This window comes from Podarcis bocagei (genome assembly GCF_964188305.1).
Source record: "Podarcis bocagei genome assembly, chromosome: 10".
NCBI classification, from domain to species: domain Eukaryota; kingdom Metazoa; phylum Chordata; class Lepidosauria; order Squamata; family Lacertidae; genus Podarcis; species Podarcis bocagei.
The window spans coordinates 70,947,137-70,962,168 of record NC_138135.1 but is presented as its reverse complement, the minus strand read 5'-3'; positions in this window follow the sequence as shown (position 1 = coordinate 70,962,168).

The following is a 15,032-nucleotide window of genomic DNA, read 5'->3' as shown; positions in this document are numbered from 1 at the left end:
CCAAATGACTTATCTCAAGAGTTTCTATCAATATGACTGAGATGAATGTTTAGGAGCAGACTGTTCTCTCAGGCAGTGGCGACTCTCGCTGGGATCTCGCCATGGTGGAAAACAGGGTGTCAGATTCATAGGGCAAGGTTTCAGATTACTCAACTTCCTGGCATCTAGCAGTTTCAGCGAGGTTTTGTTTCCAGCCGAACAGTTTTGCTGAACAGTCAAAGTTGACAGGGTGGGTGAAGAAAACGGAAAGCCATAAACAAATTCAGCATAGAAAGTGTACGTCGGCACTTAATCTGAGTCTATAAGTTTATACCTTATGCAGTACTTATACTTAAACAGGCCTGGCAAAACAATCAAAATTATATTTGCAAGGAAGAATTAACCAAGCAATATTGCACACCATGGATGGAGAACCTTCTATAGCTGTAGGGCCACACAGTCCCTTCTGGGCAACTTGGGGGGGGGGGCACATGTCAGTGGTGGGCTTGGCCACAAGCAAAATTGTCCCTGGAAGAGGGTCAGTACAGACTCTGTGCACGAAGACTCTGTAAGCCGTAACACTCATAGATGGTCTTAGAAGAAATCACAATTTCTTCATACTATGCAGCGTCCATACATTTGATCAAGAAATCCTACAGCAAAATGCCACCAGAATGATTTGGCCCCAACGGTCGTGTCAGGGAGTGCCCTCTGCAGGCTAGCTTGCTGACCGGCATTCAGGTGGAGTGGACGCCTCCCCACCTGTCCGGCATTCTGGTGCCCAACGTAACCCTTTCATGGCACTCGCCCTCTCCAATGCAGCACTGCGTCTCGCTCCATCCTCGCTTGACCAAGCCTCCACAGCAGAGGTTTCCTCCCGTCTATCATGCCAGGGCCCCCCTTTGCCTCTCCCCGCGTGGGGAGCTGGGGCGGCTCCACTCTTGTTCGTGTGCCTCTCGCCAGCGTGCCCCCAGCCGATGGGCCAGCCCCGGGGTGTGGCGTGGCTCTGACTATGACCTACCCTATGATCCTACCAGTAGCATATGCTTGTCTCAAAGATTAAGCCATGCATGTCTAAGTACACACAGGCGTTACGGTGAAACTGAATGGCTCTTTAGAAAATTAAAATTCACACACACAAACATCACCAGATGATAGAAGACAGATTTAAGAAGCTTCCGCATACTGTCCAAGATAGACTAACCAACACCTGGTATAACTGCAAAGGGAACAAGGTTCTTGCAGTCAAAAATAAAAAACATAAATTGTCCAGTAGCACCTTAGAGACCAACTAAGTTTGTTCTTGGTATTAGCTTTCATTTGTATGCTGTTGCAGGAATTTATGTATAGGTTGGGGGGGGTTGCCCCTCCAGCAGATATCATGCACACGCAGCCCGCTACCAAAATCAGCACAATCACTTTTGTGACTTTTGTGGCTTGTCCCCACAAAACACTTCATCACAGTTTCTTCCTATCTATTCAAAGGGCCTCTGCTGCACAATACCAAATGTAACAATTCACTGATAAATATATCTATGTTCTGGCTCACTGGGAAAACTTCAGAAATTCATATAGACATGTGAGCTCAGGTACTCAGCAGCCCCTCTGCCTGAGTGATAATCCCTGGCATCCTGATACCTGAGTGCCAGACAGGTAGCCATTCCAGAAATAACAAGCCCAGATGAAGACAAAAGGGTGTGATTAACTTGGCTGGGAAACAGGGAAATGCAAATATCTCTTTTGTTACACTTGATGGGTGTTTGGTGGAGGGCAAGGGGAGGCATGGGACAGGGTCCAGGATGCTCAGATTACTGCCACCAGACCTCCCCTTTCATGATGTAACCACGATGTTTTAGTGATGTTGTGTAGGGTGGGGTGTAACACGGGGATTAGCAGCTAATAAAAGTTTGGGTTCTCTTTTGTATGGGGCTTCCATCTTGTTTCACCTTGTGGCAGGTGGGAGTCCTGTTGCGACAGTCTTCAGTAAAGACCAAGCCTACTGACTGCTGTTTTGCTCTGCTATTCCTGGCTGGTGTCCTTGTTTTTTGTCCAAGGGAGCCGTCAGATTTCTCCGTTAACAATGCACACTTCTTCCGATACGGTTCTTGCAGTACACGTAAATAATTTTATTGGCTGATCCAGCCCTGGAAGCAGGGAACCCAGTTCTGTTTCCTCAGTTACGCCTATGTGCACTTTGGCCACAATCCAGGAAAACGTGTTGATAGATCCACAGCATCGCAATCCTTTTAGTCACAGCTTTCCCCTTGATACCAAATGGTGAGTCTGAACTTCTCCAAGTTTAAAGCCTGGTCCCCGTAATGGGAGTTGCTTTGAAGAATGAGGCATTTTCTTAAAATGGGTTGAAAACGGAAGGCAGCCTTCACCCCCAGACGGGTTTGTTTCTGGAGCATGGATGGAGCATGGAGACTAAGATTAGTCTACCCAGTGGAGCCCATCCTCTGTGTTTTGACTTGAAAAAGTCCTATTCTGAGCATGTCTCCTTATTGGAAGGAGGCCAGTGCAGGGCAGCTACTCCTGCAGAGGTGGAAAGGGAAGCCTCCCCTGAGAGCTTACAGTTCTGCTTCATCTTTCCATTGGTAATGATGGAATCATCCAGTCGCACACCCAAGGCAGAGAGCATGGTAAGACTAGACCAGGGAATCATTCAGAGATGTCACAAGCAGCCTCCTCTGCGGAGTCTGTAATAAATTGATTTGACAGCGGCACTCTCTTTTGCAATGCACAGTTTGAGAGTGACTTGACTAAGCGGTGTCTTAAAAGTAACTTACTAGAGTAACTTACCCATCACCTGGAGATTTTAGCAGAAATGATGCAAACATGTAATATATCAAACACGTCTTGTTTTTCATTTCACTTGATCATGCTGTAATAATAGAAGAGTTATAATAGGCTATTTTAAAGCACATCTGCAGCACATTCTTTCCCACAAATAATTCTGGGTACCGTTGCTTACCCTTCACAATATTATAATTCCCAGCAACTCTTAACAAACCACAGAGCCCAGAATTCTTTGAGGGGGGAAATGTGCTTTGAATGTGCTCGATGTAAAGAGTTTTTTAAGGAAAAGAAACTGCAGATAAAAAATCATATAATATATTCTGAAACCGAGATGAAGGGAAGTCAATTAGTGTTGTGTGTTATTTAGTAAATGTAACCTAATTTGTTGGTATCTTATGTTAGGAGATGTTTTTTCTTTTGTTTTCTTTATTATTATTTTTCTTTTTTATGTATTTCTTTTTTGTCTGTATGTGTGATGTATGTTTTTTTGTTTGTTTTAATGTTTGATGTAGCAAAACAAATAAAATTAAAAAAAGAATGTGCTTTAAAGGTACAGTGTGAACACAACCCTAGTACACATACCTAGTAAATAACCCTAAACGGCCTCGGCCCAGTATACCTGAAGGAGCGTCTCCATCCCCATCATTCTGCCCAGACACTGAGATCCAGTGCCAAGGGCCTTCTGGTGGTTCCCTCACTGCGAGAAGCAAAGTTACAGGGAACCAAGCAGAGGGCCTTCTCGGTAGTGGCGCCCGCCCTGTGGAATGCCCTCCCATCAGATATCGAAGAAATAAACAACTACCTGTATCAGACTTTTAGAAGACATCTGAAGGCAGGCCTGTTTAGGGAAGCTTTTGATAAGGGATGAATCATTGTATTTTAATATTCTGCTGGAATCTGCCCAGAGTGGCTGGGGAAACCCAACCAGAAGGGCAGAGTATAAATAATAACATTATTATTATTATTATTATTATTATTATTATTATTACTACTACTACTACTACTACTACTACTATTATTATTATAAGACATGATTATCAAGCCAGCTTTCTTTGCTCCTGCCATGGATGATTGCATTTTCCAGCACAAGCTCTAGCAACAACTCTCTCCTTCACTCAAGCCTGCCCCTTACCCATGCCTTTTGTCTTGCATGCAACCTCACTAGCATCTAAATAAACTCTGATATGCTTATTTTGTTCTCCAGCTAATACAATTGCAGTATCTGATCCAAATCTCTGATTGGATCAAAGGATTAGTGTCTCTCTCACTCACAGACACAGAGAGACAGTTGACCTTTGATCCTATCACCCCTGGTGTCTGAAAACTCCTAATTTAATTGACCCTTTTCTATGCCATGCTTGTTTATTCTGAAATTTACTTAGGGGTACATGATTTATGCCCCAATTCTTGATGCATTCATTCTGAAGCGAAGCTTAGTGCGTGCAATACTAATTTCCTAGAATTTGCACTGCGGGTGATGGGAATAGGAACAGATTGGATGGCTGGGACTACGGAAGGAAGAAGGAAAGTTACAAATTTCCCCCCTCCATGCTTCCTTTATGCTAAGGGCAGCTTCTGTGGGATAAAAGAACCTTCCCTCCTCTGAGGGACACAACTGGATACCTTAGAGTTAGTTCCATGACCCCTTGTGCTCTGAAACCATTTTCAAGATGACAAAAATTCTTCTGGGAAGTTCTTGTCAAATTCCTTCTGAGGCATGAAGTTCACTGGGTGACCTTGAGGCAGTCAATGGCTCTCAGCTGAACCTACCTCATGGTTTGTTATTATAAAGCGATTACGTATGCCACCTTGCGCTCTTTAGGCGTGGGATAGAGGCAACTACACTGGCTGCCGATTGGTTTCCGGGCCCAATTCAAAGTGCTGGCTTTGACCTATAAAACCTTAAACAGCTCAGGACTGAAAAACCTGAAAGACCACCTCTCCCCCATATAAACCATCCCAGACTATGTTCGTCACCTGAGGCTCTTCTCCGCGTGAAGTTAGGAGGGTGGCAACATGAGAACGGGCCTTTTCTGAAGTGGCCCCCCATTTGTGGAGCGCTCTCCCCTGGGAAGTTTGCTTGGCACCTTCATTACATATTTTTAGATGCCAGGCAAAAATGTTCTTCTTCAACCAGGTCTTTTGCGGATTAATGTTTCACAGCCTTTAAATGCATCCGTGGGGAGGGGGGGTATTGATTTGCTGTTTTGATTTACAGTGGTACCTCAGGTGAAGTACTTAATTCGTTCCGGAGGTCCGTTCTTAACCTGAAACTGTTCCTAACCTGAAGCACCACTTTAGCTAATGGGGCCTCCTGCTGCCGCTGCACCGCCGGAGCCCAATTTCTGTTCTCATCCTGAAGCAAATTTCTTAACCTGAGGTACTATTAGCGGGTTAGCGGAATATGTAACCTGAAGCGTATGTAACCCAAGGTACCACTGTACTTATTTACTTGTTTTTGTCCTAAATTTTATTTTGTGAACCACCTGAGATTTTATGATGAAAAGCAGTATTTAAATCTAATTAACAACAACAATAATAATACTATAGTAGTAGACATATGCATTATGCTGTATGTACATAAAATGTAACACACAACAACAACTACATGCCACCAAATGTCCCTTTCAGGGCTGGGGCTGCTGGTTTGCAACATAGCCAAAAGTCGTCATCATTCAAATTTATTCACAGCATAAAGTCATCACAGGGATGTATAAGATAAAAACACAATGAAACACAAAAACACAGGTTTGAAAACAATGAAATCAACAAATTCTAAAAGCAATAAAACCTCCCCTACAATAACAGCAAAACAATTTGTACATGTTGTTCATACGTGGCTTTAAGAGTATGGATTTTGGAAAGAATCTGTTACCAAATACAAAAGGCAACTTGTGAAGCAACCCTCTGCTATTTTCCTCTCAATTACTTGTTCACAACAGATTGACCGGGCTAAACATATAATTGATTTTCCATTTTTCACTGCCGGAAAGGGGAGAAACGACCTCATGTTTCAAGCCGCTAGTGTGTACATACACACTAAACCTTCTTCAGAAGATTCAGGCTAAGAGTTCAAGGGCTCTCTTTTCATCTCTTTGTAAACACCCCTTAATAAATTCAAGTATGGTTGTTTAATTAAGTCAGCCTATGCCTTCCCTTCTTGAAGTTTGTTGTCCTTGAGCAATCTGCCTAAGTGATACATTGGAAGATGCTACAAAAAGGTCATGTAGAATGTTTCATGCGATCCTTCTCAAAGGGAGCACACATCCTTTCATTCTTCTAGTACCTCTTGAGAGAGAATGACAAAACCCTGCAAGATTTCTTTAAGATAAAGAGAATGTTCAGTCTTATAGATAACCTTAACTTTCAGCATTGCACTGTAGGAAAAAAAGCAACGCCGAGTTCCTGGCATTCTTAGTTCCTAATTAGGGGAGGGGAGTGAAGGGAAGCTACATTATAGCTGCATGCATGTTCATTTGGCTAGGACCAATGGTTCCCAAACTCCCCACCCCACTCCCAGCCCCATAGAGCATTTGAAAATCTCAAAGATAGCCTTGATGGACCACTTAATTATTTTCTCTGCCTGTTTTAGCAATTGTAATGCGCTGCTTTAGATGCTGTAAAAAATGCAATTGTATTTTTATTGCTTCCTTTATTTCTTGCATATTGTACATTTGAATTCCATAGTATTCAAGTTGCGCAACAAAATACATAAATGCGTAAATAAAAATATAAAACGCCACCACAACATGGGTATTCAGTGAGATGCTGCCTCCCATCTTCAAGCACAAATCCACAGAAACGCGGCAAATCCACAGAAACGCGGCAAATCCACAGAAACGTGGCAGACTGCCTGAATCTCGACCACTGCTTGGGACCCTCTTCCTGGACTATTCCAAATGCCCCTTTCACAGGAGCACATCCAATCCCCGGTACCTCGTGAGCAACTTCAGAAGGTGGCAGCAATAGCTTTGTTGCCACATTACCCAGGATGGAGCCTAGCGTTGATAAAGGTATTCCCTACAAAATTATAAGAAAGGTGCCAAATATCACAAATCTAAACAAAAGCTGGTTTCCACATAAACTTCTTGCCAGTCACTCCAATGAGTAAAATAATCAAGTGTGTTTTGTCATATTATTCAAAAAATCAGTCCACCAGCAAATTTGCTTTATAAAATTTTAATCTGGCAATCTTTTTTTCTGCCTCCACTCAAGTTAGTATCTAATGACCCTCTGCTTTCTTCTGTGTTATGTGTGTGCGTGTATATACACACACATACACAAATTAGAGGTACAGAATAATTAAAATGTCTTCAACAGTACAGATATTTGCCATTTTTAGTCAATAACTGTTATTGCAAAGGTTGATGAATCCAGTACATCAAGTAACAAAAGAGCAAACAACTATTTACCTTGCCACAACACACACACCCAATAAGATTTTTATATTTGTTAGCAATCCACACACAATGCCTCCTCCGGAATAACACTTTTGCAAAACTCTGTTGCGAGTGGAAGACAAAGAAGATCAGGAAAACTGTTTACATGACAAGATATAAAAGAACAAGATCACCGTCAGTCAGCGCAATGAACAAGATGAGAATTCAGTGCTAAAACATAAATATAGATGTTAAGCGTTCTTAATTTGCATAGTATGGGGGAGGAGGTTGTGAATTGTCTTCTGTATTATTAACTGATAAAAGAGCTCCGAGTTGAAGTAAATTTGTCTGTCTTCAGAGTGCCATGTAAGACACTCAATTTGGGGGTTAGCTTCTCCATAAGAGCGATATACCACATTTTGTGGTACCAGCATGGAAGTGTAGCTTCAGTTGTGTTCCTCCAGCGTTTTGTGATAGTTAGTCTTGCGGCCATTAAGAAGTGCCCAATTAGACCCTTGTCAGAGACGCCTACTTTCCTATAAAGAAAAAAGGTTTAAGAGTGCCAGTTGTGGATTCATAATTGAATGTTGAGGTATATCGTAATTTTCTGAATTTCATTAGAAATACAAGTCCAGAATTGCTGAACCCAAGAGCAAGTCCACCACATATGTACATACATGCCAGTGATTAAGGAACCTCTCCAACATATTGGTAGAGTAGTTGGGGAGTTGTGTGAAATGCGGACAGGCGTAATGTGTAACGTTGAGACGGGCTCAGAATCCTGTGTTCATTAGGCAGAAGGGAGAGCAGCAGGTCGGAGTGGACAAACAGCTCTGACGATTCCACCCATTCCAGCCAAGAACCAAGGGAGTTGGGATTGCTCTGCCAACAGGGGGGAAATGGTGGCTGGAATTGATTTCAATGAATAGGGCCAGATCAAGCAATGCCTATACAGTGGTGCCCCGCAAGACGAATGCCTCGCAAGACGGAAAACCCGCTAGACGAAAGGGTTTTCCGTTTTTGAGCTGCTTCGCAAGACGATTTTCCCTATGGGCTTGCTTTGCAAGACGAAAACGTCTTGCAAGTGTTCCGATTTTTTTTCGCTCCCCCCCTTTTTCTAAGCCACTAAGCCGCTAATAGCCTTTTAGCCGCTAAGCCGCTAAGCCTTTAATAGCCGCTAATAGCCTTTTAGCCGCTAATCCGCTAAGCCTTTAATAGCCGCTAAACCGCTAATAGCGCTAAGCCGCTAAGCCGCTAATAGGGTTTGCTTCGCAAGATGAAAAAACCGCTAGACAAAGAGGCTCGCGGAACGGATTAATTTCGTCTTGCGAGGCACCACTGTAATTAATAAATGGACATTAAAAACAATTTGTCATCAGTAGCGCTTAGATTTCAGGAATCTTCTTAAATGTTCCTTCTACAGGATAATGTGTACCACAGTTCTCTTCATAATGCCGTAAGATCAGTCAGAAGTAAACAATGACTGGATCAGTTCCAAAGATCCAGGGCTTCGCTGGAGCCAGGAATCCTATAGACTTAGCCAGGGAGCTTATTTTTAGTGTCATGACTCAGCAGTAAGAGAGGCGATCATAATTCAGTGGCTCCCCACACCCAAAAAAATGTCCTAGTTAGTGAGAGTTAGTTTACAAAGTTACGACTATCTGAACACCCTTCTTCTATCTCCCCTAAAAGAACAATGAATAGTCTCCTAAATTCAGTGCCTAGGACCAGTGCTTTTTTCTTAAAAAAATATTTAGGGGTACTCTCATTTTGACTCAAGAAAATCACCATTTAATAGTTCCAATTGGGAAAAATAAGCACAGCAAATGGACAAGAGTACAAAGATTCACAAAATGTTTAGGGGTATACGTAACCCTGCGTCCCCCCCCCCAAGGAAAAAAGCACTGCCTAGGACTAGCCATAGCTCTCTGTCCTGCCAGGAAATGGTAAAAGGACTCCATTGCCAGTCTTATGCATTTACATGTTAGAGTCACAAAACAGTGTCTGAAACCTTCGACAAAATGAAGCATATATATTTTAAAAAATAGATTAAAAATATATAATTATTCAGTTTCTGAAGTACTGTAACAATCTCTTTAAGGTGGTGGTGGGGTTTTATATTTAAAATGTTTTTATTAAGATTTTATTGGGTTACAAAAGTACATACAGCATCTCTGGTTTCAGTTCATCGAGTCCTTTCTAGAGATCAGTTATATTTGATGTGTGAGACACTAACAGACAACATAATGTTGGGGGAGAGGAGAGGGGGGGAGAGAGAAGCAGGGTACAGTGGAACCTCGGTTGCCAAACGCTTTGGAAGTTGAACATTTTGGCTTTTGAACGCCAACAACCCAGAAGTGAGTGCCTCTGTTTTCGAACGTGCCTTGGAAGTCTAAAACGGCTTTCGAGGTGCGTTTCTCAATTTTTTCAATGAACTTTGCCGACAGTTGTCAAACATTTCGGAAGTTGAATGGTCTTCCAGAACAAATTATGTTCGGCAACCTAGATTTCACTGTACAGTGGTGCCCCGCAAGACGAATGCCTCGCAAGACGGAAAACTCGCTAGACGAAAGAGTTTTCCGTTTTGGAGGTGCTTCGCAAAACGAATTTCCTATGGGCTTGCTTTGCAAGACGACAATGTCTTGCGAGTTCCTGCTGTTTTTTTTTTCCTTCCCCCCCTTTTTCTAAGCCGCTAAGCCGCTTATCAGCTGATCCGATCAGCAGATAAGCCGCTAAAAGCCGCTAATAGCGCTAATCCGCTAATCCGTCAATGGGCTTGCTTTGCAAGACAAAAAAACCGCTTGACGAAGAGAATCACAGAACGGATTCTTTTCGTCTTGCGAGGCACCACTGTATATAATGTTGGTTTTAAGTACCCATAACTTTGTCCTTCTTCCATATATTGCTGTCCATCATTTGATGACTACAGCATGAATGAGCCATCACAGACCTATCACTGCACAGATCTATCTTTTCATGAAATGCCTCCTTAAACACAGCACGTTTTTTCAATGAAGGTAGTTAAAACATTTGGTGTGGAGGTATGGAACCTCAGAGTAATTGTTAAATTGACAGCTGTGAAAAGCTGTCAGGAGCTGAGGAGGTGAGAATGAAGATGTTTTATCTAAATGGGAATGGGGATAGAAGTAGGCAATGCAAGTGGACATGGTAGCCATTAAAAAAAAGAAAAAAGCTCAAAGTACCGCAGGGAAAAACATACGTCAGATACATTTGAAAAGAGGCACCATGTATAAATGTTTTATATGCCAGTGCTAGAAACAGGTGAGCCAAGATGGGCAAGCTGGAGCCTGCAGCTTTGAAAGAGGGCATCACTATAGGAAGGAATTAGGGTGGTGTCTATCTGTAAATCAATGAGGAGAGAGTCGAACAAGAAACCCCAAAAGGGGTGGACTTCTCTACAGCAGTGGTTCCTAATTAGTGGTCCACAGACCCCAGGGTGTCCACGTTACCCACCCAGGGGTTTTTCCAACGCCATTCACATAATAAAAACTGGCATAGAGATATCAAAATTTTCAAAAGGAGGGGGTCCAGGGCTTGGCTGTTGAAAAACAAAAGCCGAGGGCTTGAGATGGAGAATGGAATCCAAGAGGCATTCAAAGGAGGAATGGTTGCAGGAATGGACAACTTAAAAGACCCTCACAAACCGGGGAAGTGTGTAAAATTTGAGAACTGGTAGAAAAGAAGTTGAAAAGTCAAGAAGATCAAATCTCTCCAGTATGCGTGGGAGATATTTAAAGCCACTATTTAAAAAACCCCGCTAGAATCAGAAAATGCACCAGAAAATACAGCAGATCAGAAAATGCACCATTAGGTACAAGAGGATGCCTGCATGGTTAAAAAAAAAAACTCCATACTTCTGTTAGAAGCTGGTGAAAGCCCAATTTCAACTAAAGCATGGTGGGCTGCCCTAAAACATTGTCTCAGGATTTCAGTGTTTGATCTAGGGAAGGGTTTGTACCAACACCTGACCAATGAGGAATTTGTCAGCAAATGGCAGAAAACCATGGCTAAAAAAGCCACCTCTATTGGTCTGTCACCCCCCCCAACTGTATTACCTGGGTTATGAAGGCGCTCTAAAGACGTTAAAGCAAAGATTATGGGATAATGCACACAGTGACTTGCGATCTCGATCACACGCAGTCTGTAGTCCGCTGGCAGTAGGAGTACAATATGGGCATGTCTTTAAGTTAACATCTTACATTAAAAACCTGACAGTACCAAACTATCGAAGGCTTTTCACCAAAGCCAGACTAAACGTCTTTCTTTCTGCAGTGTTGGATGGCAGGTTGAGAGGAGTTCTCTACCAGGACAGACTTTGCTCGTGTGCTCAAGACATTGATTCCATAAAACATATTTTGCTCCACTGTGCAAAATATGAGCAAGCCAGGGCTGAACTGATACTACCCTTGCTGGTACCTTTCCCAGGAAAATCAGAGGCTCACTATGTCAGGTTCCTACTGGAAGACTGGACAAATGCTAGAACATTAGCAGTGGCAAAGTTTTTATTGGTGGTTGCAAGAACAAATAATCCCTATATTCTGAACAAAATGCTTGTTTAACCTGGAGGTAGGCTGTATGAATTGTGTATTGCTTTGTAATGATTTGTTGGGTCTTTGGACCGTAATAAAGATTGAATGAATGGGGGGAAAAGTCAACAAAGCTATCAAAGGCAAGAAGGCTTTTTTTTCATACAATGGAAATCTTCCCCACATGAGGAGGACAAAAAACAAACCTTGGTGGAGGTTGCAATAAGAAATGCAAAAGGTAAAAAAGGAGTGTAGCACGAAAAGCATAAAGGCTATTTTAAAAACCAAAATATTAAAATACATTAGAAGCAGGCAAGGATGCAATTAGACCTTTACTCAAAAGGCTCCATGTGAGCACTCTTGCAAATCTAGTGCAGATCCCATCATGGGCATCTGTGTACAGATGAAGGGATCAGCAGAGAACATCCTGTAATAAAGAAAAAGGGAAGGGCTAGTTGGGAAGGAGTGGAATCGGAGTGAGTGTGGTTGGTTACCAAGGCAACGGAACAGAATCCTGGGGTGGGGGAGTTATGGTGTAGTAGTGGATAGCTGGGAGGGAGCGAAAGCAATGAGAGGTTTGTAAAGTATAGCTTCAGTTCTGCTTTGAGGATAAATTAGTTATCAGGGGTGCCAACTTGAATAAAATATGGGGGGATAGTAAGAACACCATTTGAATGGCAATGCCTATTGACCTGGGGGGGGGGCCTGGCCCCCTCCAATATTTTAGGAGAAGGGAACAAAGACCCCTCAGACCCTGGGAGTTGGCGCCCATGTTAGCTGTGCTGATTTTGTCATGCTAAGTTGTTTTATTATCCCTTGATCTCATAAAATACCATCCATTTTTGAGAGGAGTCCAAGAGTGTACCTTCTGCTAACTAGACTGAACCTACATTCTAGAGTAGACCCTTTACTACCTCACAGCACAGAACCCAAGGCTGCTGCTTGGGCATTCAAAGGTATAGATGACTCTCCACTTATGTGGGTTGTTACGTTCAGAGGCCCCAAGCTCATAAGTGAAATCACGTAAAGTGGGGAGCACCCTCTTAACCCTGCTTTGGACACCCTCTCTGCCACATGTAGGGAAGTGATGGTGGCTGTGCTACCCCACACACCAGCTGTTAGGTGGGGAGGCTGAGCAGTGTAAACAAAGCCCCACTGCACATCTAAGTCTCTTTTGGGTTTCCTCACCCTCACTTATGTTTTCCTCGGGCTCCAGTGAGGATCACCAGCTCCACAAAGATAAACCCTAAGTTTAAAGGTCTGCTTAAGGGACATAAGGAACTATTAGAGGGTTTGGACAGGTTCTTATATGAGGACAGGAAGAAAAAATATTTGTTCTGTTTCTGTTGTAAGAGCAGCCCCAGCCCAGGTCCATCTAGATCACAGGCCTATCTATTCCAACATTCTGCTCATGCAGTGGCCAAGTAAGATACCAAGTAAGCCCCTCAGGAAGACAACCTCCCTCAGATACCAGAGGTAGTAGCCCACGATAAGAATTAGTAGCAATTTACAGATTAATCCTCCAAGAATTTGTATAACCCTGTTTTAAAGCTATCCTTGTTGGTGGCCATCGTAAGATCTCCTGGCAGTGAATTCCATGCTTTATGTCAGGCATGGCCACACTTGGCCCTCCAGATGTTTTGGGACTACAACTCCCATCATCCCTAGCTAACAGGACCAGTGGTCAGGGATGATGGGAACTGTAGTCCCGAAACATCTGAGGGGCCAAGTTTGGCAATGCCTGCTTCATGTGATTTTTGGCGGGCCTAAATCTTGCAACATTTGTATTCAATGGATAGTGCCTGCTTCTAGCGTTAAGAGATGGAGAAAAACTTAACTGTTTTCTCTACGCTATGCATAATTTTATTAACACATCATGTCCCCCAACACTTGCCTTGTTTTCTAATCTAAAAAATTCTGAACATTGTGCTCTTTCCTCAAAAGGAAGCTGCTGCAGCCGCTAGATAGTTTTGGTTGTCCTTTCCTCTACCTTTTCATTATCTTCTCTAAAGGGTTATGGAGAGATAAATGCCTTTTAGAAAGGCATGTTATCCATGTTAGCTCTTCTGCAGACCTGCACACAGTTTACTTATGTAGATTAAAAAAAAAAAGTTTGGATACCTCTTACGATACCATAACCCAATTTGGCATGATGGTTTCTGATACCAAGGAGAGGTTTTTATCCATGTTAAGACATAATTGGACACCATTTTAAATCAAGATGGTGGACTGAACCTTTCAAAGCTGTGCCAATTTAACCATTAATTTTAAAAATGCGCTGGTTTGTTTCTTAGAATTCCGAGTGTGAGGCTGCTAATTTTAAATATTTGAATGGTTTTAAATATTCCTCATTTCGCTCAGTGCGCCCTCAGGCTCTTTCCCTTCAAGAGGAGGAAAAGAGGCCTTCTTGGGCTCAACAAAGAGATGAAGGGGGAAGAAATGAGGGCTGAGGTAGGAGTACATGCAAGAGGCAGAAGAGCTGGAAGGCACAGCAGCTCTACACACCTCCTCTTTTTCGTCTCCCATTCTGTCTCTTCCTTCTCTCACAAAGGGCCACTCTGTCCTGCCATTGCTCATTTCCTTCCTTCCAGCTTTGCATTCCACAGCCTCACTCTGTGCGCAACTCCTGCTCCCACAAAGCCCATTTGCTGTGCATCAGAGGAGCAGCTGTAGGCAGCAGTCGAACCCAAAGCCTGGACTGCAGGGGAATAATGGCAATGGCCTGCAAACCTGAGGCCCACCGGTGATCCCTGGCCCAGTTTGAGAAATGCTGCCTTAAGGCCAAATTATTTGAAAACCTGGTACAGAGCAATTGTGGGGGTTGGGACTGGTGGAATTTGTCCCTTAAGACCCTTTGCCTTGTCCCCGGCCAGGAACCAGTGCAGCTCTGGTTCCTGGCTATCCATCTGGGAGCGCCTTAAGGTACCCATGAATTCTTGAGGGCTTTCTTTTAAACTGTAGCCACCAAACATGAGGCTTTGAGAAGCTGACAGGCTTTTTTATGCTTGCTCTTGGAAACTGTCCCTGGCTCCTTGGGTCTTTTCAGAGAACAGAAATAACCTGCTTTGCTCCTAAGCTTTAACATTCTAGCGCAGTCCAACTTTTCATGCCACAAGAGTACTTCAACATGGAACCCGTGGGCCTTGTCATGCGGGAGGGGAGAGCAAGGCCAAAATTTGATACACACCAGCCCTCATGCTGCTTTCCCAAAGCCTGGTAAGTGAGGGGAGGCTTTGGGAAGCAGATGTGAGGCTCTGGCAGGGTCCTACAGTCCCCTCCCCATCTCCTTTCCAAAGCTGGCCAAGCACTAACTGGACTTTGGGAAGGA